The following is a 26284-nucleotide window of genomic DNA, read 5'->3' on the forward strand; positions in this document are numbered from 1 at the left end:
AGGAGCGCCGTAGTCCCGTGGTTAGCGTGAGCAGCTGCGGAACCAGAGGTGTTTGGTTCAAGTCTTCCCTCGAGTGAAAAGTTTACTTTCATTATTTTCGCAAAGTTATGATCTGTCCGCTCGTTCATTGACGTCTCTGTTCACTGTAATAAGTTTAGCGTCTGTGTTTTGCGACCGCACCGCAAAACAGTGCGGTTAGTAGACGAAAGGACGTGCCTCTCCACTGGGAAACGAAAACATTTGATCGCAAGGTCATAGGTCAACCGATTCCTCCACAGGAAAACACGTCTGATATATTCTATACGACACTGGTGACGGCATGTGCGTCACATGACAGGAATATGTTGTCGACCCACCTAACTTGTACACTTGGCGAAGGGGTAAAAATATTCTTCTACCTTGCCCGATTTAGGTTTTCTTGAGGATGTGATAATCACTCCCAAAAAAGTGATGAAAACATAAGAGCTTGTCACATAAACTGCAACAAATGAATGCAACAGTTTCACAGTCGCACAGTTTTCCTTGTGCTCTGTCAAAACACGTGTTTTTAACGTTTTCAAATTTTTCCGTGAGTAGACCGTCAAATCCTACATATGTCCAAGCAAATCTGAAAATGTCCTGGAATTTTGGAGAGCGAAGTTGATTATGTGTCCCCATACTACGGCGCTTTTACCTCGCATCGGACGGACTGACGGACAGACAACAATTGTCTGAAAATAAAAAATTAAACTTTTCACTCGAGGGAAGACTTGAACCAAGGACCTCTCGTTCCGCAGCTGCTCACGCTAACCAATTTTTTTATTTTTTTTATTTTTTTATGATTACAGATAGGAAACGTGTACAAATGAAAATTCTAGGAACTCAGTGTTACAAGTATGTGTTACAACAACAAAGGTGGCATAAAAGAGTAATCAAAAAAATAAAAATGTAAATCACTGATTCAATTCCAGCTAAAAGGTTCTTCAATAAATGTAACTGGTTCCACTTGGTGCTTCGCCATCGTTATCTGGTATCTCCAACAGCGCCTGTCAAGGGCATCTGCAACGGAGGCATTCTGCATCGCTACTGCCTCAAGGAAAACAGCCTCCTTGCAGCAGCCTGTCTCTTCCGTCGCTCATGGCCGACAAGGCAGAACGTTCAGCCGTTAGTGTGATGCGGCACAGAACATTAACCGCAGCTTGGCACTCCCCAGCTGAGTGGGGGGTTAACGAAAACGCTGCGTAAATAATTTGCGAAGAGCGTTCGGTATTTCGGTGTGCGTTCGAGGGCATTGTGAGCATTTTGCAGGAACCACCAGTAAACAAGCTGCTCTTTCTCTCCGTCGCTAAAGATATAGGCGACAATAAGTCCTTTGAAGCATGTAAGCGCATGATATTTTGCGGCCGGAAAGTAAGTTTCATCTGGACAAAGTAGGGTCTGAGGGTAAATCATATCAGGTGTGACCCGGAGGTAACAAGCCAATATCTTCTGTGTTAGTCGCCAAACTCCGGACGACGATGCGCATGTAAAACGATGTTCATCGGTATCCAAGAGGTGACAATCTGGGCAATAAGGTGAGTCTGCCAGTCCAATAGCGTGAAGTCGCTGTCGTGTGGCAAATTTTTTGCTGGCGATTCGAACGCACCGTGGATGACAGAAAGTTGTGGTGTATCTTTTTCCACACTCTTGGCCAGTGAACCGTAGGGTACTTGTTTTCCACCTCGTTATGGGGGACAGCGCCACTGGACCAGTGCGCTCCTGAGCTCAGAGGCTCCTTCATGTTGCTTATCATGCACATGGACTACTCAGTTCGTACATTTTGCTAATTTTTTTCTTAGTTCCACACAACTTCTTCCTGTTTTCTCGATTGATCTGTGTTCAGTTTTTCAAGGCCTATCGACTGTGTCAACTTACACCTAAATCTGAGGGGGTTGCGATGGGGAGGTTCCCTTCTCAGTACATCGACTTTTCATATCTGTGTATACCTCAGTGTAAGATCTTTGGAAAAGATGCTTAATACGTTATATGGCGTCCACCCCCGGTAGCTGAATGGTTAGCGCGACAGAATGTCAATCCTCAGGGCCCGAGTTCGATTCCTAGCTAGGTCGGAGATTTTCTCCTCTCACGGACTGGGTGTTGTGTTGTCCTAATCATCACCATTTAATCCCCGCCGACGCGCAAGTCGCCGAAGTGGCGTCAACTCGAAAGACTTGCACCCGGCGAACGGTCTACCCGACGGGAGGCCCTAGTCACACGACATTCAAATGGTTCAGATGGCTCTGAGCACTATGGGACTTAACTTCTGAGGTCATCAGTCCCCTAGAACTTACAACTACTTAAACCTAAGTAACCTAAGGACATCACAAACACCCATGCCCGAGGCAGGATTCGAACCTGCGACCGTAGCGGTCACGCGGTTCCAGACTGACGCGCCTAGAACCGCACGGCCACACCGGCCGGCTTACACAACATTCTTATTTCAGTTAGATGGCCACAGTGAACATTGTGCAGCCGCAGCGTATGTGTTCAGTGCAATGGAACGTGAAATGTATATACATATAAAAAAAAGTTTTGCATCACCCCGGTTCTCAGAACTCCCGAAGATAGACGTTGACTGTGGATATTGTGTCACAGGCACCATCCCTTTGTTCAGAGATGTTACTAAACCCGCCCAAAGATGTGAACAACCATCCATGAGCAGCACCCCCAGTCATTCCACCAGGAAGGAGGTACACGGCTCGTGTTGACTGTAGTTCAACCAGGCCTAGCCGGCCGGAGTGGCCGTGCGGTTCTAGGCGCACCGCCTGGCTCTCTCATCTTACACAAGACTGTCGGCCAGGTACATTTTCGTTTTATTTTCTACTTCATTCGATACAACAACTTGAATGACCTCAGGGTGAACACACTGGGGATTTAGATAAAAGACTCCCTACTTTTCCTTCTCGTTATACGATCAATCGTACTACGGTCATTACCTTCATATTGCATTTTCTGGTGGTCAACACTACTCGTCGGCCGTGGTGGCCGAGCGGTTCTAGGTGCTTCAGTCCGGAACCGCGCGACTGCTACGGTCGCTGTTTCGAACCCAGCCTCGGGCATGTATGTGTGTGATGTCCTTAGGTTAGTTGGGTTTAAGTAGTTCTAAGTTCTAGGCGACTGATGACCTCAGAAGTTAAGTCGCATAGTGCTCAGAGCCATTTGAACCATTTTCACCATGCCAAGACGATCCGCTTTGTGCTTTGTGCCAGGAAGAGCTTTCAACAAGGGAAGTGTCCAGGCGTCTGGGAGTGAACCAAAGCGATGTTGTTCGGACATGGAGGAGATACAGAGATACAGAGAGACAGGAACTGTCGATGTCATGCCTCGCTCAGGCTGCGCAAGGGCTGCTACTGCAGTGGATGACCGCTGTCTACGCATTATGGCTCGGAGGAACCCAGACTGCGACGCCACCATGTTGAATAATGCTTTTCGTGCAGCAACAGGACGTCATGTTACGACTCAGACTGTGCGCAATCGGCTGCATGATGCGAAACTTCACTCCCGACGTCCATAGTGAGGTCCATCTTTGCAACTACGACACCATGCAGCGCGGTACAGATGGTCCCAACAACATGCCGAATGGACTGCTCTTCCCCAATGAGTGTCGCACATGTCTTAAACCGGACAATCGTCAGAGACGTGTTTGGAAGCAACCCCGTGTTAGACACACTGTCCAGCGAGTAAAGCAAGGTGGAGACTCCCTGCTATTTTGGGGTGGCATTATGTGGGGCGACGTGCGCCGCTGGTGATCATGGAAGGCGATGTAGCTGCTGTACGATACGCGAATGCCACCCTCCGTCCGATAGTGCATATCCATATCGTGTCACAATACGGGATACGGGGGGGGGGGGGGGGGGGGGGAGGGTGAATACAACCATATAATAACTCGTGGCATATCGCCAGGGTAGGATATTGGCGAGACATTCGTCTTCACAGACGACTATTCGCACCCCATCGTGCACATCTTGTGAATGACTTCTTTCAGGATAACGACATCGCTCGACTAGGGAGGCCAGCACCATGAAACCTATCCAACATGCATGGGATAGATTCAAAAGATCTGTTTATGGACGACGTGGCCCACCAACCTCTCTGAGGGATCTACGCCAAACCGCCATTGAGGAGTGGGACAATCTGGACCAACATTGCCTTGATGAACTTGTGGATAGTATGCCGCGGCGAATATAGGCATGCATCAATGCAAGAGGATGTGTTACTGGGTATTAGAGGTACTGGTGTGTACAGCAACCTGGACCACCACCTCTGAAGATCTCGCTGTATGGTGGTACAACATGCAATGTGTGGTTTTCAGGAGCAATAAAAAGGGCGGAAATAATGTTTATGTTGATCTCTACTCCAATTTTCTATACAGATTCCGGAACACTCTGAACCGAGGTGATGCCAATCTTTTTTTGATGTGTGTGTGTGTGTGTTTTTTAAAATTGTGACATCCTCCCATATTAATGGGGCTAGCGTTTCCAATTTTATGACAATTAGGACACCTGCTCTCAGACACAATGCCGGTGGACGCTATTTAAATAGACATAGGAACAGAGACCTATATGGCATTATGGGCTATCTATTAATTTTTTTGTAAAGCGACTTCTATTTTTCCTAGGATATCTTAAGATCTGTTTCTGTGTTTAATGCTTTAAGTGGTTGCTAATAGATGGTGGTTATAATCAGACTTTCACTACTTGACACGACCCTCATTGCAAAATAGTGATGTAGGAGAATGACACTTTGTGGAAACCTTTGTAATGACATGCGGAAGAGAGATAACGAATAAAACATTGAAAGAGGCACATTTTAGTTTCCACATGAGAAGGTAACATTTGTTAATGGCGTACCATGTGTATGTTCCAGTGTGCTCCATGTGACGGCCATCTGCCTGGAACCGCACTTCTGTTGCCCAAAACAATGGTGGACAATGGACTGTCCAGCTGTCGTGACACAACTCTTGCACTACTTGAAGATCGCTCATTATGTCCAGCACTCTCTACCCCAGCAACAGTAAACTCTTCAACAACCTGCGGCGCAATTCGCCGCCGGCGTCTCCCAAGAAAAATTCCCAAATCGCCAGTTAATTCGAACTTTCGAGTCATGTCCTTCAATCCCGGTGCGGAAAGAAAACCTGTCCGTATTGCTTTGATCCCGATGGATAACGATACGAGCGAAGAGCGTTACGAGTAAAGCCCTGCCCGTCTTTCCAGACCCATGTTGACTGATCAAATGGTTCAAATGGCTCTGAGCACTATGGGACTTAATATCTGAGGTCATCAGTCCCCTAGAACTCAGACAACGTAAACCTAACTAACGTAAGGACACCACACACATCTTTGCCCGAGGGAGGATTCGAACCTGCGACCGTAGCGGTCGCACAGTTCCAGACTGAAGCGCCTAGAACCGCTCAGCCACAGCGGCCGGCCATGTTGACTGTCTGCAACTGCAATGCTAACCGATGCTCCTGTTTCAACTCCACATCGCCCTGCCAGTACCGGCGCCTAACGGAAAGTCAAGACACTAGCATACACTGTCTGAACATCATTCGCCGGCCGAAGTGGCCGTGCGGTTAAAGGCGCAGCAGTCTGGAACCGCAAGACCGCTACAGTCGCAGGTTCGAATCCTGCCTCGGGCATGGATGTTTGTGATGTCCTTAGGTTAGTTAGGTTTAATTAGTTCTAAGTTCTAGGGGACTAATGACCTCAGCAGTTGAGTCCCATAGTGCTCAGAGCCATTTGAACCATTTTTTTTAACATCATTCCTATAATGTTGGGTAACCGTCGATAAATACGAGGTTTGCAACTTTAATAGTGGCAACTTTTTATTTACAACTCATACAAAATAGATACGTGTTTGAAAGTTTTACTGACCTTCAAAGTAGTCACCACCATCGTGTATAACCCGTTGCCAGCGATGTGGAGGTCGTAGGATACTCTAAACAGTGCGAGTTGTGTTGACAGTTCGAGAGGCGCGGTCTATTGCCCGACGAATTTGTAGCAGTACTGAAGCGAATGCCGTGAAGTGTTTCCTGCAGTTTATAAATCGAGTTGAACTTACGAGGTCTTAAGTCAGGAGAGTGCAGTAGGTGGTATAGAACTTAGCAGCCCCATCAGTCAAACAAATCAGTAACAGCTTACACTGTACGTGCTTGAACATTCTCCTGCAAAATGATGGTCAGGTCCTGCAGAAAGTGTCATCACTTGTGTCTAAGCTGGTCGTAGGCTGTGTTCTAAAAATGAACAGCATAGAGACAGAAGTTATGACACTTTCTGCAGGACCTGACCATCATTTTTCAGGACAATGCTCAAGCACGTACAGTGCAAACTGTTACTGATTTGTCTGACTGATGGGGCTGCTAAGTGCTATACCACCTACTGCACTTGCCCTCGTGAGTTCAACTCAGTTTCTAAACTGAAGGAAACACTTCACGGCATTCGCTTCAGAACTGCTACAAATTCGTATGGCAATAGACCGAGGCGCTCGAACTGTCAACACAACTGGCACTGCTAAGAGTGTTCTACGACCTCCACATTGCTGGCAATGGGTTATACACAATGTTGGTGACTACTTTGAAGGTCAGTAAAACTTTGAAATACGTATCTGTTTTATACGAGCTGTAAATAAATAGTTGCCACTATTAAAGTTGTATGTAGCTTTAAAAGAACAAAGAGTATTTGGAATTTTGTGTCCTGTTTAAAAAATCGGCAATGGAGACTCACCAAATGCTTCAAGAGGCTTTCCAGAAGGATGTTATGAGGTGCGAACAACGTGGCGAGAAAAGTGTTGAAAACCAACCTCGTTCTGGACGCCCTGCAACAAAGCAAAACGAGGAAAACATTTAAAATATCCGTCAAATAATCAAGGAGGTTCGCCGTTTGATGATCGACCAAATTTCAGGAGACAGGCGTGAGAGGGAGCTCGTGCCAGTTGATTCTGAGTGAGGATTTGCACACGAGGCATGTTTCCGCTAAATTTGTTCTGAGCCTTCTCACAAATCAGCTAAAAATCATGTGTGTGAAAATGTGCCAAGACTTGAAAACAAAGACTGAAAGATATCCAAATTTTGTGAACAAAGTCATTACAGGCGATGAGTGTTGGTGTTACGGGTATAACCCAGAAACGAAGCAAGCATCATGTCAGTGGAGGACTCCCAACTCTCCTAAACCAAAAAAAGCAAGGCAAGTGAGGTGGGATGTGAAGCCGATGACGATTGTCTTTTTTGATGTTCGTGGAATTGCGAATCGGGAATTTGTACCCACTGGCCACTTTGCCACAGGTGACAGCGCATTCATCGCGACAGCGCGCTCGCACGCATAGCCTTAAGAGCAACCCACTATTTGGCATCTCAAATAAATGCTGAATCTACTTGCTTCTTCAGAAATAGTTTATGCCATTAACCATGAGAAGAAGCATACCAGGCTGATACAATGAATGAGAAGTTAAACTCTTTCCTGAGCTTATTCCTTAAACATTTTGAAGCTTCTTTCCCCCAAAGACAGATTAAAATCAAACCAACCTGTAGTAAAAGGAAACAATGGCTAACTACTGGCATAAAACTATAATATAACAAAAAGTGAGATCTGTATGTACAATAGAGGACAAGTACAGGCCCAGCAGTAAAGTTACATTACAAGAAATACTGTAAAATTCTAACAAGTGTAATGAAGAAGGCCAAACAGTTGCACTATGCACAAAAACTTACCAACTCAAACAATAAAATAAAAACCATATGGCACATCATAAAAAGTGAGACAAATAGGAACATAAAACCTGACAATAATAACCGCAGAGTTGCAGCCTCAGATTTCAACAATTTTTTCCTCACTATAGCTGAAAAAACAGTGAACTATAATAAACAGTCTCACACACAAGCTATTGAACTACTTAACCACATGCAAACAACATCCAAAGTATCACTTTATTTCAGAAGTACAACTCCTAAAGAAATTGGAAAAACCATAAAATTACTCACAAACTCAGATTCCTGTTGATACGATGGCATATCAAGCAGGATTTTAAAATCATGTGCAGACTTAATCTGTTATATAATATACTATTTGTGCAACCAATCTATGGAAACTGGTGTGTAACCAGATAGATTAAAACATGCAGTAGTGATTCCAATCCACAAAAGTGGAGCAAGGGATGAAATATCCAACTATCAGCCCATCTCTTTGCTGCCAGTGTTCTGAAAGGTATTTGAAAGAATAGTGTATGATATTATTTATAGTCACACGACACAAAATGGCTTACTGGCTCCTACATAGTTCAGCTTTCATAAGGACTCCTCCACAGACAGAGCTATATTTAACCTAACAGATGAAATTTTAGGTGAACTAAATTACAAAAGGTATCCATGGGGATATTTTGTGACCTTGCCAAGGCATCTGATTGTGTAGATCACAACACACTCTTAAAAAAGCTTCTACATTATGGCATTAAAGACAAATCTTTGACTTGGATAGAATCATACAGAACAGGAAGCAAAAGGTTGTCTTAAGGAGGACAGGTACAGCATTAAAGTCAGACTGGGGAAATATAATGCCTGAAGTCCCACAGTGCTCGATTCTTGGGCCACTAATTTTCCTGATCTACATTAATGATCTAAAAATCACAATTAAAAACAGATCAAAAGTTTGCTGACGATACAAGTGTTCTTGTAAAAGGACCCAACTCCACAATGCAGGATATTGCCACGACAGTCTCTACTCAAGTACACAAATGGTTTACTGCGAATAGCCTAACCTTAAATCTTTCAAAAACCAGTATGATGCAGTTTCTGACAAAAAATAAAAATAAAGTTCCTGAAATACATGTTAACAGTCACAAAATAAATGAAACCACACATACGAAATTCTTAGGTATCCAGATAGACAGTCACCTAAGACAGAAAGAACAAATTGATGAGCTGGTCGAGAAACTTAGCTCATAGTGCTTTGCACTAAGAGATCTCCATCAGTTAGTGGACAGAGAAATAATGTTGTTGTCATATTTTGTATATTTCTATTCTGTTCTCTCCTATGGCATAATCTTCTGGGGAAATGCTGCAGGTGTTGAAAAAGTCTTCAGAATACAAAAACGAGCAGCGAGACTAATATGTGCGGTCCCTAATGGGGCATCTTGCAGGTCTCTTCAAATCTCTCAGGATTCTTACCATCACAGGTCAGTATACATACTCACTGATGTTATTTGTAGCCAACAACAAGGAATTGCTTCGGGAAAATTGTGACATCCACAACCATGACACAAGACAGGTGAAACATTTTCACCCAGGCTGTGGAACTCTCACTAGAATACACAGGGGAGTTACATAGTCAGGTATAAAGATCGTCAATAAGCTCCCTATCAATATTAAAAATGAAATACATAATGTACAGGTTTTCAAAAAGGAAATTAAAATTATTCCTTATAGAATAAACTTTCTGTAAAATGAATGAATACTTAGAGTTATAGGGTATAATAGTGGGGGAAACTACCTAAGAAAAATACTCCCTTAAAGATAAAGGACTGATGACCACAGATGTTAAGTCCCATAGTGCTCAGAGCCATTTAAAGATAAAGTATGGTGCTGTTACTTGTAGTTTAACTGAAATTGTGGTGATAAAATGTAAATTTACAAATTTATCTGTGTCATTAGGAGAAAATGTGAACTCCCACGTATACCACACTCTTGAGCATTCACTTAAACCTCTTCTTAAGGAATGCAGTTAAAATTTGTATTTAATTCAAACCATGCCCATGAAGCAAATTTACCTGTTTATTATGTCAGTAGCATAAAAATATGCACTATCACTTATTCTACTATTTTATACAGTCACTTAAACTAGAATGATATTTTCACTCTGCAGCGGAGTGTGTGCTGATATGAAACTTCCTGGCAGATTAAAACTGTGTGTCAAAACGAGACTCGAACTCGGGACCAGTCACTTAAACTGTTTTTGGCATAATGCAGGCTTTAATACTGCATGCAAGTAATTGTTATTGGGAAATAAACAAATGTCTGTGCAATGTGATGTATAAATGTTCATGTATTACTGTATTGTATCAATTGACTTGTCCTATATTACTTGCAAACTGGTTGTACAATATGTAATCAACAGGACCAAATAAATAAATAAAAGAGATGGCCTGTCGTTTTCCACCTTGGATATTCGCCAGAAAAGCCCCCTACGACTTTCTCCTCCCGCGAATGAAAAATGTGTCAAAGGAAAGCGGTATGATGATGTGGAGACGGTAAAAATAGCTTCGTGAAAGGCACTGTACAGTACTAAAGGTGGAGGGTTACACACATGCTTCTGTGGGAAAAAGACTTGACAAGTGCACCGTATCTTATGAAGAGCACTTTGACAGTGACGGAAGGAATCTGTATGAGCATTAACTGTTCGTTTGCTCTTAATAATATGTATATACTTTTGATGTAGTTTTTGCAGTTTCGGATATACCATTTTGACTATCTGTTACGACGATTTGAAGATTGGTTCCGGCCTAAAATTAGTCATCGAGTAAATAAAGAAGTATGAAATTTGTAAATTTCGCTAGTTTTTCGTTGTAAGTTTTCAATTTCTTTTAAAAATCGATGTCAAAATCACTTCGATGATTACTTTTTATTCAGTTAATTAGTTTAAATGTAATTTTTATTTCTATTCCTTTGTCATATCATTCTAATCATTATATCAAGTTCCTCATTGGCTCTCATTTTTCTGGTTATCAAGCTTTTTCCCTTGAGTCATGTGATATTGATTAATTTTATGTACTAATTTCGATTTAATTTCTTTCATTGTATCATCTTATTTTTTCTTACCACTTTTTGCACCCTTGCACAGTCAACATATAAAGATTATTTCGTCTTTTGTGTTTTAACCGACAGATAAACATTTCCAAATATTATAGTACATAAATATAATTAAATTCACATTCATAAATTCCTAAAAATTCCAAGTTGAGAAAGAATGACACAAAAATGTGAAAGTCCATGGGGCGATTAAAATGTGACACGGGAATAGAAATAAAATATTACATTTAAACCAAGCAACTGAATAAAAATAGTGATCAATATCATTTCGATACAGATTTTTTTTTAAATTTGAAGCATATGATGTGATTCGAAACCACAAATTTTTGCATACAAAGTGCTACCCTATCAATTACACTACGCAAGCAGTCTACACAGTAATAGTTGTTTAAAGATGCTGTGCGTCACGCAAAATTCAGTATAATTTTTTTCATCTATTACTCGCAATTGAGGGCCCACCAGGGAGAATGGCTGCAGGTTATGATACCTGGGATCTTAAACTACATCACTATAGATGGTTTAAAAAAGTCTATCCCATCACTGGGTAACTTTCCTTGTTACATAGAAATGGAGATCATCAGCGTATATGTGTTATTTGCTGTGGGACGAGACTGACGATACGATACTGCAGTGTCTGCATTATTCTGATTGCGATACAAAGTTCTTTTACACGTCCATCCATGTCCAAAGGAACAGGCACTGCGGCGACTACAGCTGTTATGAAATACATTAAATGTATTCGCAATAGAGGATTATGATTACCATCAGCTTTAGAAAGGAGTGAAGACAGTGCAAATTTGTGCCGGGTCGGGACTCGAACCCGCTTACCCTGTGCGGTCGACTTACCATGTCTAAGTTTGGGGCTGGCCCTGAGTAATGCACGGATAGCCAAATGGTGAACCAACCGCTCGCCATAAGCGGGAAATCCGGGTTCGGGTCCCGATGCGGCACAAATTTTCATTGTCACTCCATTCTACAGCTGATAGTTATCATTATTCGCAATAGGGAATGCATTTAATGTATTAAACTGACGATACGTCAGCGACATACAATGAGACGCGTATAGGACCTAATACTGAATCTTAGGGGTCGCCTGATGCTGCCTGTCTCCTTTATGATGCCGGACACGACGCAATGTTGGCGAGAAGTCACGTACTACAGAAACCATTACACTGCGCTTGGCGAGAAATTTAGGCTGTCAAGTTTGGCAAATAAGTCGACAGTGTCAAAGGCTTTGCTAATGTCTAAGAAGCACATGATAGTCACCTCTTGTCTTTCCATAGCAAGCCTGAGGTGATATGTTACCTTTGTTAACTCTTGTACGTATAACAGTGTGATTTATAAATGGCAACGTTTCATGCTGTCCAAAAATTGACTTAAAATTTATTGATTTTAGCCGATGTGCTGGGTAACACTTGGAATTCATCTGGTTTTGCTCAGAAGGAAACTGTTTGTTGGACGTAACAGTAATTGTTTTACTTTATAAATCTTATAGTCCTACTAGTGTAATGCATTAAAGGCGTCTTTTAGACCACGTAGCGAAACAGCTGCCTTTTAGGTACTTTATATTTATATTTATGCATATATTTATACACTCCTGGAAATTGAAATAAGAACACCGTGAATTCATTGTCCCAGGAAGGGGAAACTTTATTGACACATTCCTGGGGTCAGATACATCACATGATCACAGTGACAGAACCACAGGCACATAGACACAAGCAACAGAGCATGCACAATGTCGGCACTAGTACAGTGTATATCCACCTTTCGCAGCAATGCAGGCTGCTATTCTCCCATGGAGACGATCGTAGAGATGCTGGATGTAGTCCTGTGGAACGACTTGCCATGCCATTTCCACCTGGCGCCTCAGTTGGACCAGCGTTCGTGCTGGACGTGCAGACCGCGTGAGACGACGCTTCATCCAGTCCCAAACATGCTCAATGGGGGACAGATCCGGAGATCTTGCTGGCCAGGGTAGACTTACACCTTCTAGAGCACGTTGGGTGGCACGGGATACATGCGGACGTGCATTGTCCTGTTGGAACAGCAAGTTCCCTTGCCGGTCTAGGAACGGTAGAACGATGGGTTCGATGACGGTTTGGATGTACCGTGCACTATTCAGTGTCTCCTCGACGATCACCAGTGGTGTACGGCCAGTGTAGGAGATCGCTCCCCACACCATGATGCCGGGTGTTGGCCCTGTGTGCCTCGGTCGTATGCAGTCCTGATTGTGGCGCTCACCTGCATGGCGCCAAACACGCATACGACCATCATTGGTACCAAGGCAGAAGCGACTCTCATCGCTGAAGACGACACGTCTCCATTCGTCCCTCCATTCACGCCTGTCACGACACCACTGGAGGCGGGCTGCACGATGTTGGGGCGTGAGCGGAAGACGGCCTAACGGTGTGCGGGACCGTAGCCCAGCTTCATGGAGACGGTTGCGAATGGTCCTCGCCGATACCCCAGGAGCAACAGTGTCCCTAATTTGCTGGGAAGTGGCGGTGCGGTCCCCTACGGCACTGCGTAGGATCCTACGGTCTTGGCGTGCATCCGTGCGTCGCTGCGGTCCGATCCCAGGTCGACGGGCACGTGCACCTTCCGCCGACCACTGGCGACAACATCGATGTACTGTGGAGACCTCACGCCCCACGTGTTGACCAATTCGGCGGTACGTCCACCCGGTCTCCCGCATGCCCACTATACGCCCTCGCTCAAAGTCCGTCAGCTGCACATACGGTTCAAGTCCACGCTGTCGCGGCATGCTACCAGTGTTAAAGACTGCGATGGAGCTCCGTATGCCACGGCAAACTGGCTGACACTGACGGCGGCGGTGCACAAATGCTGCGCAGCTAGCGCCATTCGACGGCCAACACCGCGGTTCCTGGTGTGTCCGCTGTGCCGTGCGTGTGATCATTGCTTGTACAGCCCTCTCGCAGTGTCCGGAGCAAGTATGGTGGGTCTGACACACCGGTGTCAATGTGTTCTTTTTTCCATTTCCAGGAGTGTATTTCTGAAGAAGAGAAATTTGCTAACGTCCAGTATAGATTTAAGTGTCAGGAAGTCGTTTCTGAAAATATTTGTGTGGAGTGTAGACATGTGTGGAAGTGAAACGTGGACGATAAATAGTTTAGACAAGAAGCGACTAGAGGCTTTCGAAATGTGCTACACAAGAATGCTGAAGATTAGATGGGTAGATCACATAACTAATGAGGAGGTATTGAATAGAATTGGAGAGAAGAGAAATTTGTGGGACAACTTGACTGGAAGAAGGGATCGGTTGGCAGGGCATATTCTGAGACATCAAGTGATCACCAGTTTAGTATTGGAGGGCAGCGTGGAGGGTAAAAATCGTAGAGGGAGACCAAGAGATGAATACATTAAACAGATTGAGGAGGATGTAGGTTGCAGTAGGTACTGGGAGATGAAGAAGCTTGCACAGGATAGAGTAGCGTGGAGAGCTGCATCAAACCAGTCTCTGGACTGAAGACCACAACAATAACATTTATATTTCACCAGAATGACTTATTAAAGTAGCTAGATTACTGATAACGATTGTCAGTTTGATACAACTGTACTCTTCACTGAGAGCTCAGAAGCAAAATCTATATGCCAGTCCTCAACTGAAAACAAGAGTATTTTTCAATGCCAAAACACTTTCAGATGAATGTAAGTTTTGTATCATAAACAGAATAAGTACTTATAATACTATTTTTCGTTAATTAGAACACAATCCGATACCAAACTGTCCCTAAAGACAGAAGAACATTTGCAGCCAGCGAAGGTGATCAAAACTTCAAATCAATTGTTAGTGAGTATCTTGAAGATGAAGCTTTCTTCCATCTGATGGTCACCAGGACAATGAACCCACGTCATCAGTCGTCCCAGGTGAAACAAGCACTGAAGAGTTAGATGACACAGACTACACAACTGCTGACTCCTTTATCGATCTTGATGGAACTCAGTAGAGATAATCGCTGCCTCCAATGAGCAGGATACCAGTACACAGTATCACGAAAATTCCATCTTGTCGAGTAAGAGACATAGTGACTAAACAATCACTCCACCAAATAAAGGCTTCCATGGCCTGAGAACTTTTATTATCATCTTTCGTCTGAAATACAATTTGACACTTTCACATTGTGTGGCGAAAAGAGAACAAACGTGTGATGTAGCTAAGGCAAACAGCCCAACTGTAGATGAAAGACGTACAAACGACATTATTATACAGGGTGTAAATTTTAAGTTGACAAACCAGAATAACTCGAAAAATAAACTTCACACGAAAAAATGTGAAGAATCCAAAGTTGATCATTTTCGAGGGGGACATCTGCTGGTGCTAAAATTAGCCCGCCAACCCAGACCCCTGGGTGTGGGGCGGGAGACAACTTTAAAAATTTCAAATGGGAACCCCCAATTTTTACTGCAGAATCAGATTCTACATAAAAAACTACGTATATTTGGTTTTAAACATTTGTTTTGATTATTGGTAGTTGGCGCTGTAATTCAAGAAAATCCATGTTCTCATTATTGCGTGGAAAATGGTTACGGATAAATAAAAAATACTTATTTACTTCGTAAATTTTGATTCGCTAAAACTAAAACTCTCCCTCTCTCCCCATAGGGCGGGGTTTGAGAGAGAGGAATTACAGTTTTATAAATCTTGACCCAAACAAAACTTATCCGAATCTGAGGAAGAAATTAATATTTGGGTCAACATTTGTAAAACTCTAATTCCTCTCTCTCAAACCCCACCTTACGGGGAGAGAGGGAGAGTTTTAATTTTTGCGAATCAAAATTTATGAAATAAATAAGTATTTTTTATTTATCCGTAGCCATTTTCCACGCAATAATGAGAACATGGATTTTCTTGAATTACAGCGCCAACTACCAAGAATCAAAACAAATGTTTAAAACGAAATATACGTAGCTTTTTATGTAGAATCTGATTTTGCAGTAAAAATTGGGGGTTCCCATGTGAAATTTTTAAAGTTGCCTCCCGCCCCACACCCAGGGGGCTGGGGAGGCGGGCTAATTTTAGCACTAGCAGATGTCCCGTCTCAAAAAAAGAAATGGTTCAAATGGCTCTGAGCACTTTGGGACTCAACTGCTGAGGTCATTAGTCCCCTAGAACTTAGAACTAGTTAAACCTAACTAACCTAAGGACATCACAAACATCCATGCCCGAGGCAGGATTCGAACCTGCGACCGTAGCGGTCTTGCGATTCCAGACTGCAGCGCCTTTAACCGCACGGCCACTTCGGCCGGCTGTCCCGTCTCCCCCCCCCCCCCCCCCCCCCGGAAATAATCATCTTTGGATTCTACGCATTTTTTCGTGTGAAGCTTATTTTTCGAGTTATTCTGATTTGTCAACTTAAAATTTACATCCAGTATAGTGAATGTGTATCAGAAGTCTCTTGACCTGAAGGCAGTTACGTACACTTGGAAGAGACGTCAACAACAGGGTATTTTGTCTCATGCACAGACATATTAGATGTAGGAGCAATAATTTTCACGGTAACATCCCAACTAAATGGAAGCCAGACCTGATAAAAACTTTGTTATATGGAGAGGGGAATCAACAACCCTACGCCCCCAAAATGAAGTTCTACAAGCCATGGCACGCTGTGGAATTAGTAGCCAACAGTTCGAAGATGGCGGCAACTGTAAGACCACGAAAAGGAAAATGCTTCACGTGCCCGCGTCTATAAGACAGAAAAGAAGTCATTCATGCTGCAAATAAACAAAAATATGCGGTTATTGTGGAAGAGTTGGACCACCGGATAAGACAGAGAGGTGAAGTACTTCACAAATCCGTCGCTACAGAGCACCACCCGCTAGTTATGAGGAATCTCTTTTGTAAAGAAACGTGGTGCAAAAGTTTTGCAGTTATTTTTGTGATACTTCTGGAGAAAAATCACATTCTCTGTTTTCTAAGCCGAAAAGTTTTGTAATGTGATTGCATGATTTTAATATTTAGGCTTAGTTTGCGCAATACTGGTGCAGTTTTTTAAATGGCTGCAGAGTTCGGTACCTGCAGATAGAAATCTCCAGACAATCGAGAGAGACGGACCAGTGTCATCGGGAAGAAATGGACCGCTTGCCGTACTATGGAAGAAATGGAGCGCAATTAAATTTAAACTTAGCTTGAAGGCATGCGGAATAATCCCATTGATTATGCCCGCAGTCCCATATTATGCTTATTTGTCGGAAGGTAGGTCTACGCCAACAAAAGGAAGAGAAGAATCACACGCACGGGACAACCGACCACTTCAAAGCACATCAAAAGACCTACTGATCCTAAACAGTCCAAAAGAGCAGAGTTATTCACCTAAGTCAAATCCTTTCACTGAAACAACTTCGGCTTCCCTCCTACTAAACCTAAAACTTCAAAGATAATCAATTCAAAACACCCTACTCCTAAACCAACACATAAAAATCTTCTGGAAGAAATATCACTTGTATCTTTTATTGATAAAACCATGACTTTTAAGAGGAAGCCAGTAACTGTAACCAATAGCTAAATTCTGCGGAATATACTGAAATTGCAAAGAAAGAGAGGGATCAGAAAAGAAACAGAAAAAAGGCACAAAATGGCCACCATAAGGAAATACTAGTGAAGAGAAGAGCAGACTGATGTAGCTAAGAAGGAAAAATACTACAACTAGCTCACAGCGTTAATCAGACAAAGGTATTGCAGAAGGCTACGAAAATAACATTTATGAATGGGATGAAGAGAACTTGTTGGTGTTATGAAATCTATTACGAAATTAAGAAACGTACCGATTGGATGCACTGTGTTTCCAGTTCACGATTGTCACGTGACTGTTGTTCAACATTTGGTAATAAGTATAACTGCCGCATTAACAGAAGGATACGCTAATACACGGGGGAAAAAACTCGTTACAAAAGCTAACGTTCAACGCAGCTTTTTATAAACGGACAATGTTTTGGAATAAAATATTTAACAGTGTAATTCTGCGTTGAGTACCAAATATTCCTAATAAAAATATGCCTCGCGGAGCAGCCACGCGGTCTGAAGGACCTAGCCACGTTTTGCCCCCCCCCCCCCCCTTGACCAAAGTGTAAGTTAGTTTAAGTTATATTAAGTAATGTATTAGCCAAGGGACCGATGACCTCAGGAGTTTGGTCCCATAGGAACTTACAACAAGTTAAATTATCAAATATGCTTAATTTTAATTGACTTTTCTTCATGAATAGCCCCCGCGATCACACACAAGTGCCGCAACACGACGTGGCATGGACTCGAATAATGTCTGAAGTAAAGGTGGAGGAAACTGACACCACAAGTCCCGCACGGCTGTCCATAAATCCGTAAGAGTAAGAGGGGTGGAGGGAGATCTCTTCTGAACAACATGTTGCGAGGCATTCCAGATATGATCAATTATGTTCATATCTGGGGAGTCTAGTGCCCAGAGAAAGCGTTTAAACTCAGAAGGGTGTTCCTGGAGTCACTCTGTAGCAATTCTGGACGTGTGGGGTGTCGCAATGTCTTGGTGGAATTGCCCAAGGCCGTCAGAATGCACAATGGACATGAATGGATTCAGGTAATCAGACAGGATGCTTACGTACGTGTCACCTGTAAGATTCGTATGTAGAAGTTTTAGGGTTCCCATGTCACTCCAGCTGCGCACCCCATACATCGTTACAGGGCTTCCACCAGCTTAAACAGTCTCCTGCTGACATGTAGGGTCTATGGATTTATGAGGTTGTCCACATACCCGTTAACGTCCATCCGGTTTATACAATTTGAAACAAGACTCCTCCGACCAGGCAACATGTTTCCAGTCTTCAACAGTCCAATGTCGGTGCTGAGGGGCCCAGGCGAGACGTAAAGTTTTGTGACGCACAGTCAACAAGGGTACAGAGAGGCCCTTCGGCTCCGAGGGGCATATCGATAATGTTTCGTTGATTGGTTCGCACGCTGACACTTGTTGATGACCCCATATTTAAATCTGCAGCAATTTGCGGATGGGTTACACTTCTGTCACGTTGACCGATTTTCTTCAGTCGTTCTTGCAGGATGCTTTTTAGCCGGCAGCGACGTCGGAGATTTGATATTTTACCGGATTCCTGACAAGCACGGTACACTCGTGAAATGGTCGTATAGGAAAATTCCCACTTCATCGCTACCTCGGAGATGCTGCGTCCCATCGCTCGCGCAACGACTATAGCATCACGTTCAAACTCACATCTTGATAACCCGCCATTGTAGCGGCAGTAACCGATCTAACACCTGCGCCAGACACTTGTTGTCTTATATAGGCGTTGCCGATCTCACAGACGTATTCTGCCTGTTTGTATATCTCTGTTCTCGAATTCGCATGCCTATACCAGTTTCTTCGGCGCCGACGATGAAGCTTGGCTTACATAAGATAAGACCTGAGAAAAATTTCACATCGTGAAAAACAGGCAGCTTTTAAATGAGTGGAAACATGGACAAAGTCGCACAATAATGTGCAATGGTGATAGGTTTAAAAAATATACAAAATTTCTATTACGAGAGAATATTTTAAAGACGTTGTAACCCTTACTAATCGGCCTATCCTGCTTGCGATATAAAATATGACCGTGGATCGCGTGTGTACCTAATGGATTTTTTTTTGTAATTGGATAAGGCTATCTTTCCCGAAGAAGTAATATCGATAAGTAGGGGGAAAGTGTGCAACCGATCTTTCTCATAGAAAAGTCTACTAAAAATAACAAAGTAATTAAACCGAACAGGGCTGCAGTTTGGTAAAATGAAAGTTATTTTGTGCATTCACTCACGCACAACACTGGACAGTAAAGGGATACCACTGATCATGGATCCAAAAGTTACACTAATGGACGAAAAGGAAATACTTACGGCCGCCAGCCCACTATGGCGATTTGCATCCAAAATCGTGTCCAAGATGCTAGGAAAGAAAAACATTTATGATTAAACGCTGACGTGGCAACTGAATGTTGTAACGTTTTTTGACACTAACTTTAAGTGAGTATGTAATGATAAAGAAAACTGAGAGGTCACTTTTACGTTAAGTTTGTCATTAAATTTTTAAAAAGGCAATCGAGTAATGATTTGAAAATATCCACTTAAACAGTATGTTAGTATGGAACTTCGTTACGTGAACAATGACTTTCAGAGACCTCAACATAACGTCATCAAAGAAATTTAGGGAAAGGCAAGCCCTTTTTACTTTGCAGTTAATTTTCCAATTGGATTTCATATTATTGTCTGAACAACTGACTTGAACAGAATTAAATACTAGAATACATACCAAACCAAACAGCCATGTACTCCAAGCTATATGTAACATAAATAAAACTTCCGCACTCTTAATTTGTGCATTTTCTTTAGATTTGGATTTTTTCCAGTGATAGATTCTCAAACTTCGGTTAGAATATAAGGAAAAAAGCGAACAAGGACCCTGCTTGGTAACAATGTCTGGGGGCAATGAGGACACAATCGCCCTAAATTTAACTTATTATTATTTAAATAAAGTTCATTAATCAAATCACATTCAGTGGTGCTGCTGGGTTAGCCGTTAATACTTTCTACCAATGAACAGTCTTACTTCAGTGCTGTGCGTGTGACGGAACTCTGAGCCGACGACTAAACTGTGTTGCTGGAACTGCTGCTGTTGTCGAAGACGGTAGCATCTTGTGGAGCCACGGCTAATTACAGGAATGGGCAATCGTAATTAAAACAGCCTCTTCCGCCCGTCCACTGTCCTTCCTCCTGCTACTAGTCATCTGGCCAGCGCACGTACATGATGCCGCCGAAATGTTTCTCTCTACTGCGAGAGCGCTAACACCACACTTCTGCGCTGGAAACCGTCTCTCGCGCTCTGCGCAACAACCACCTACCCAAAGATTTTACAACGCACAAGCACTGCTATTATCGTTGCTAGTCGATGCAAATAACAATTCCTTTGGCTTTTCCCATAGAGTAAATATCTCTGGAGTGAGCCATTCACATGCGCAGAACAGATTTTGTGTTGTCAACATACATTACCGACCTGGTCACGTGTTCTCGGGACGTCGTGTGTTTGTCCGTATAGCGCCCAGTATATTTCGAATGTCACTACACCCCTAGTACAGACGGATTCGTTTCGTACGTGTTGTCAACATACATTACCGACCTGGTCACGTGTTCTCGGGACGTCGTGTGTTTGTCCGTATAGCGCCCAGTATATTTCGAATGTCACTACACCCCTAGTACAGACGGATTCGTTTCGTACGTGTCGTGGATTTTGATATATGTTGCGCAGACATTTTAACAGTATCCATTTGATACCAGGAATAAACCAGCTACGTAACTTTTAAGGGCAAGTGATATTGTATTCTGCCTCTTTGCGATAGGTGTCACAGTTCAGATGCACTCGATTTTTGGTAGTTTGCGGTATGATACGGCACTTTATAGTATTACAGAGCCTGACGTACATTTTTGCAGTGGTAGTCTTGCAAAACGAACTGACAGTACGCCAGTACTTTTGCAAGTGTCCGAAAAACACCGAATTTGCCACACATTAGCGATTATATCCCTGCTAATTCGTCCTTTTTTCTGCTATTTCTGCGTATTTATTTTCTCGTCTTTGCGACCTAAAGCACAATTTTTCTTACTGGTGACACTTTGAAGTGTTTATTTAACGCATTTTACGTACTTGTTCCCAGTTTATTAAATAAATAGTAGACTGAATAAGAAGGGGAAAAAAAGGCGATCGGAGAACAAATGTACTGTAAACCAAATACAGTTGATCATGTAACAGTCAACCCATATAACACCATAAAGGGAAGTGTAAAGTGACACAAATGAAAGGAGTTTGGGGACGTGTTTACTAATATTTTATTTAGGCTTCTTAGTCAAATGGTGAAGAAACAAATTGAAGGCAAAATACACCAAAGAAGATGAATGTGTGCTTTGATTAGCTACACCATTGTGTTTTTTATTTGATTTGTGCAGAAAATGTGTTTAAGCCGAATGCAGAAATTGGTAGTAGGTGCTCTGGAAAATTAAAAATAGTTGGTATAGCATCTACCTTCAGCCACACACGTCTAAATTTTTCTCTGTCTAAACATTCCTCATCAAAGTGTTTTGAACATGCTTTGGAATATTTTGTGGGGACAAAATTACTCCTCCTTATTTTCTAGAGCCACATCTTTACTCGTTCTTCATCCCTCATTCTCCATGTGGTAGACACACTTAACATGGTCTCCTACTGTAACTTTTAGTAAACAAAAAGGTTTGGACACACATATTATACGAAGACAATTACAGATTCCCACTCTATTGAATTTATCTGTCTCCCGTCTTTCAAATCTATATACATAAGCGACAAGTCACTGATAAATGCATGGACGATAGTATTTGCTGAAACAACTAACCATTCTCTTTCCTGTTCCAGTAGCAAATTTGCGAGAGGAAACGATTGTTTGCAAGCTTTTGTACGAGCCGTAATATCTATTATGTAGTCATAAAATCGTAGAAATATAGGTCTACGAAATCAAGCCGTAATTATAATGCGTCTCGAAATTTCTAAACATAGTACCCATGAAAAGTTACTATCCCTCCTTTCACATATTTTTCTTTGCATCCGCAGCAACAACAGTAATTCACCATCGCTATTACAGTATCAACAAACGGTGAAAACACAACAAAAACTCTTGATATTATAAACTTCAAACTCTGCGGAAAGCGCACACGCACAGCAAAGTCCCGAAAACACGTGACAATACTGGTTTAATGTTGATAACATGCGCAGAACGCAATGCTCACTCCAGAGACATTTACTCTATGGCTTTTCCCAGAGCTTATAAGTTTCACAGTAAAACAAAGATAAATACAATGAAACGTCAACAGACTTCTACCTAAAGCCGGTCGAAGTGGCCGTACGGTTCTAGGCGCTGCAGTCTGGAACCGCGAGACCACTACGGTCGCAGGTTCGAATCCTGCCTCGGGCATAGATGTGTGTGATGTCCTTAGGTTAGTTAGGTTTAACTAGTTCTAAGTTATAGGGGACTAATGACCTCAGAAGTTGAGTCCCATAGTGCTCAGAGCCATTTGAATCATTCTACCTAAATGTACACATACAGTGAAGCAATGTCCTTACTTATTAAAAGAAAGCATTTCAATTACAAATCTTTACTTACAATATATATATATATATATATATATATATATATATATATATATATATATATATTGACAACAGTATGTGTAAGAACAGTGGCTATAAATCATTACGTATATTTCAGATTATGTTTGCTTATTGAGAAATTACAATAATTTAAGGTTATATTATGGATCATGTGAGTTTTTTTAATGAACTATGGAACATCTAAGTTTTGACAATCCCCATTTTGGATCTTGTGAGTTTTGGTACTGAGCTGTTTGGACGATGTTGGTTTCGCGGGAACTATCGTGTTGGGACTCGATATGAAACACTTTTTCTTCCATGACTTGCGTTGCAAATCAGTTCTATTCCAACCACTATAATGAATTATATTCCCCAAAATAACTGAACAGAACAGAAAACACACTTCACTGGCATCAATATTTACCACCACACAAGAAAATGACGCCGAGTGAGGTAATCGGTGATTGGTCAAGATGAGGTACGGGACAAAACTCACAAGATCCCGCAGATCATGAGACTTTTGAAACTAACCATGAAGTTTAACACCGGTTTTCTCGAGGACCTTGTGCCAAATGTGAATAGCTGTTTCGTGAATTATTTTCTATGCATAAAGCTATATGAAAATATGTCGGAAACACAATTTTCATTATTTTGGAGCATGTGAGTTATGACTCTAACCTACACACACACACACACACACACACATATATATATATATATATATATATATATATATATATATATATTACAAAAAGGTACGGCCAAACTTTCAGGAAGCATTCCTCACACACAAATAAAGAAAAAATGTTATGTGGAAATGTGTCCGGAAACGCTTAATTTCCATGTTAGAGCTCCTTTTAGTTTGGGCGGTATGTACTGTACTTCCTCGATTCACCGCCAGTTGGCCCAATTGAAGGAAGGTAATGTTGACTTCGGTGCTTGTGTTGAAATGCGACTCATTGCTCTACAGTACTAGCATCAAGCACATCAGTACGTAGCATCAACAGAATAGTGACCATCACGAACGTGGTTTTGCAGTCAGTGCAATATTTACAAATGCGGAGTTGGCAGATGCTCATTAGATGTATAGATTAGCACGGGGCAATAGCCGTGGCGCGGTACGTTCGTATCGAGAAAGATTTCCAGAACGAAGGTGTCCCGACAGGAAGACGTTAGAAGCAATTGATCGGCGTCTTAGGGAGCACGGAACATTCCAGCCTATGACTCGCGACTGGGGAAGACCTAGAACGACGAGGACACCTGCAATGGAGGAGGCAATTCTTCGTGCAGTTGACGATAACCCTAATGTCAGCGTCAGAGAAGTTGCTGTTGTACAAGGTAACGCTGACCACGTCAGTGTATGGAGAGTGCTGCGGGAGAACCAGTTGTTTCCGTACCGTGTACAGCGTGTGCAGGCACTATCAGCAACTGATTGGCCTCCACGGGTACACTTCTGCGAATGGTTCATCCAACAATGTGTCAATCCTCATTTCAGTGCAAATGTTCTCTTTACGGATGAGGCTTCATTCCAACGTGATCAAATTGTAAATTTTCACAATCAACATGTGTGGGCTGACGAGAATCCGCAAGCAATTGTGCAATCACGTCATCAACACAGATTTTCTGTGAACGTTTGGGCAGGCATTGTTGGTGATGTCTCGATTGCGCCCCATGTTCTTCCACCTACGCTCAATGGAGCACATTATCATGATTTCATACTGGATACTCTACCTGTGCTGCTAGAACATGTGCCTTTAGAACTACAACACAACATGTGGTTCATGCACGATGGAGCCCCTGCACATTTCAGTCGAAGTGTTCCTACGCTTCTCAACAACAGATTCGGTGACCGATGGATTGGTAGAGGCGGACCAATTCCATGGCCTCCACGCTCTCTTGACCTGAACCCTCTTGACTTTCATTTATGGGGGCATTTGAAAACTCTTGTCTACGCAACCCCGGTACCAAATGTAGAGACTCTTCGTGCTCGTATTGTGGACGGCTGTGATACAATACGCCATTCTCCAGGGCCGCATCAGCGCATCAGGGATTCCATGCGACGGAGGGTGGATGCATGTATCCTCGCTAACGGAGGACGTTTTGAACATTTCCTGTAACGAAGTGTTTGAAGTCACGCTGGTACGTTCTGTTGCTTTGTGTTTCCATTCCATGATTAGTGTGATTTGAAGAGAAGTAATAAAATGAGCTCTAACATGGAAAGTAAGCGTTTCCGGACACATGTCCACATAACATATTTTCTTTCTGTGTGTGTGAGGCCGTACCTTTTTGTAACACCCTGTATACATATATATATATATATATATATATATATATATATATATATATATATATATATATATATATATATATATATATATATATATATATATATATATATATACAGGGTGTTTCAAAAATGACCGGTATATTTGAAACGGCAATAAAAACTAAACGAGCAGCGTTAGAAATACACCGTTTGTTGCAATATGCTTGGGACAACAGTACATTTTCAGGCGGACAAACTTTCGAAATTACAGTAGTTACAATTTTCAACAACAGATGGTGCTGCAAGTGATGTGAAAGATATAGAAGACAACGCAGTCTGTGGGTGCGCCATTCTGTACGTCGTCTTTCTGCTGTAAGCGTGTGCTGTTCACAACGTGCAAGTGTGCTGTAGACAACATGGTTTATTCCTTAGAACAGAGGATTTTTCTGGTGTTGGAATTCCACCGCCTAGAACACAGTGTTGTTGCAACAAGACGAAGTTTTCAACGGAGGTTTAATGTAACCAAAGGACCGAAAAGCGATACAATAAAGGATCTGTTTGAAAAATTTCAACGGACTGGGAACGTGACGGATGAACGTGCTGGAAAGGTAGGGCGACCGCGTACGGCAACCACAGAGGGCAACGCGCAGCTAGTGCAGCAGGTGATCCAACAGCGGCCTCGGGTTTCCATTCGCCGTGTTGCAGCTGCGGTCCAAATGACGCCAACGTCCACGTATCGTCTCATGCGCCAGAGTTTACACCTCTATCCATACAAAATTCAAACGCGGCAACCCCTCAGCGCCGCTACCATTGCTGCACGAGAGACATTCGCTAACGATATAGTGCACAGGATTGATGACGGCGATATGCATGTGGGCAGCATTTGGTTTACTGACGAAGCTTATTTTTACCTGGACGGCTTCGTCAATGAACAGAACTGGCGCATATGGGGAACCGAAAAGCCCCATGTTGCAGTCCCATCGTCCCTGCATCCTCAAAAAGTACTGGTCTGGGCCGCCATTTCTTCCAAAGGAATCATTGGCCCATTTTTCAGATCCAAAA

At 42.6% G+C, this 26284-nt stretch overlaps 1 protein-coding gene across 3 annotated transcripts in view; it reads right to left on the reverse strand.

Moving 5' to 3' along the window:
- The window catches only part of LOC124717136 (retinol-binding protein pinta-like), a 271365-nt gene that overhangs the window by 189924 nt on the left and 55157 nt on the right, over positions 1 to 26284 (reverse strand). Inside the window, exon 2 of one of the 3 annotated variants that reach the window (XM_047243876.1) lies at positions 6817 to 6831. The exons of 1 other annotated variant lie outside the window; for it this stretch is intronic. The gene's annotated coding sequence lies outside the window, so the exon portion shown is untranslated. Of the gene's footprint in view, positions 1 to 6740; positions 6832 to 26284 lie in introns of all 3 variants that reach the window. One more of the 3 variants, XM_047243877.1, reaches the window with a different exon arrangement.

The sequence above is a fragment of the Schistocerca piceifrons genome, chromosome 9 (assembly GCF_021461385.2).
Source record: "Schistocerca piceifrons isolate TAMUIC-IGC-003096 chromosome 9, iqSchPice1.1, whole genome shotgun sequence".
Classification (NCBI taxonomy): Eukaryota; Metazoa; Arthropoda; class Insecta; order Orthoptera; family Acrididae; genus Schistocerca; species Schistocerca piceifrons.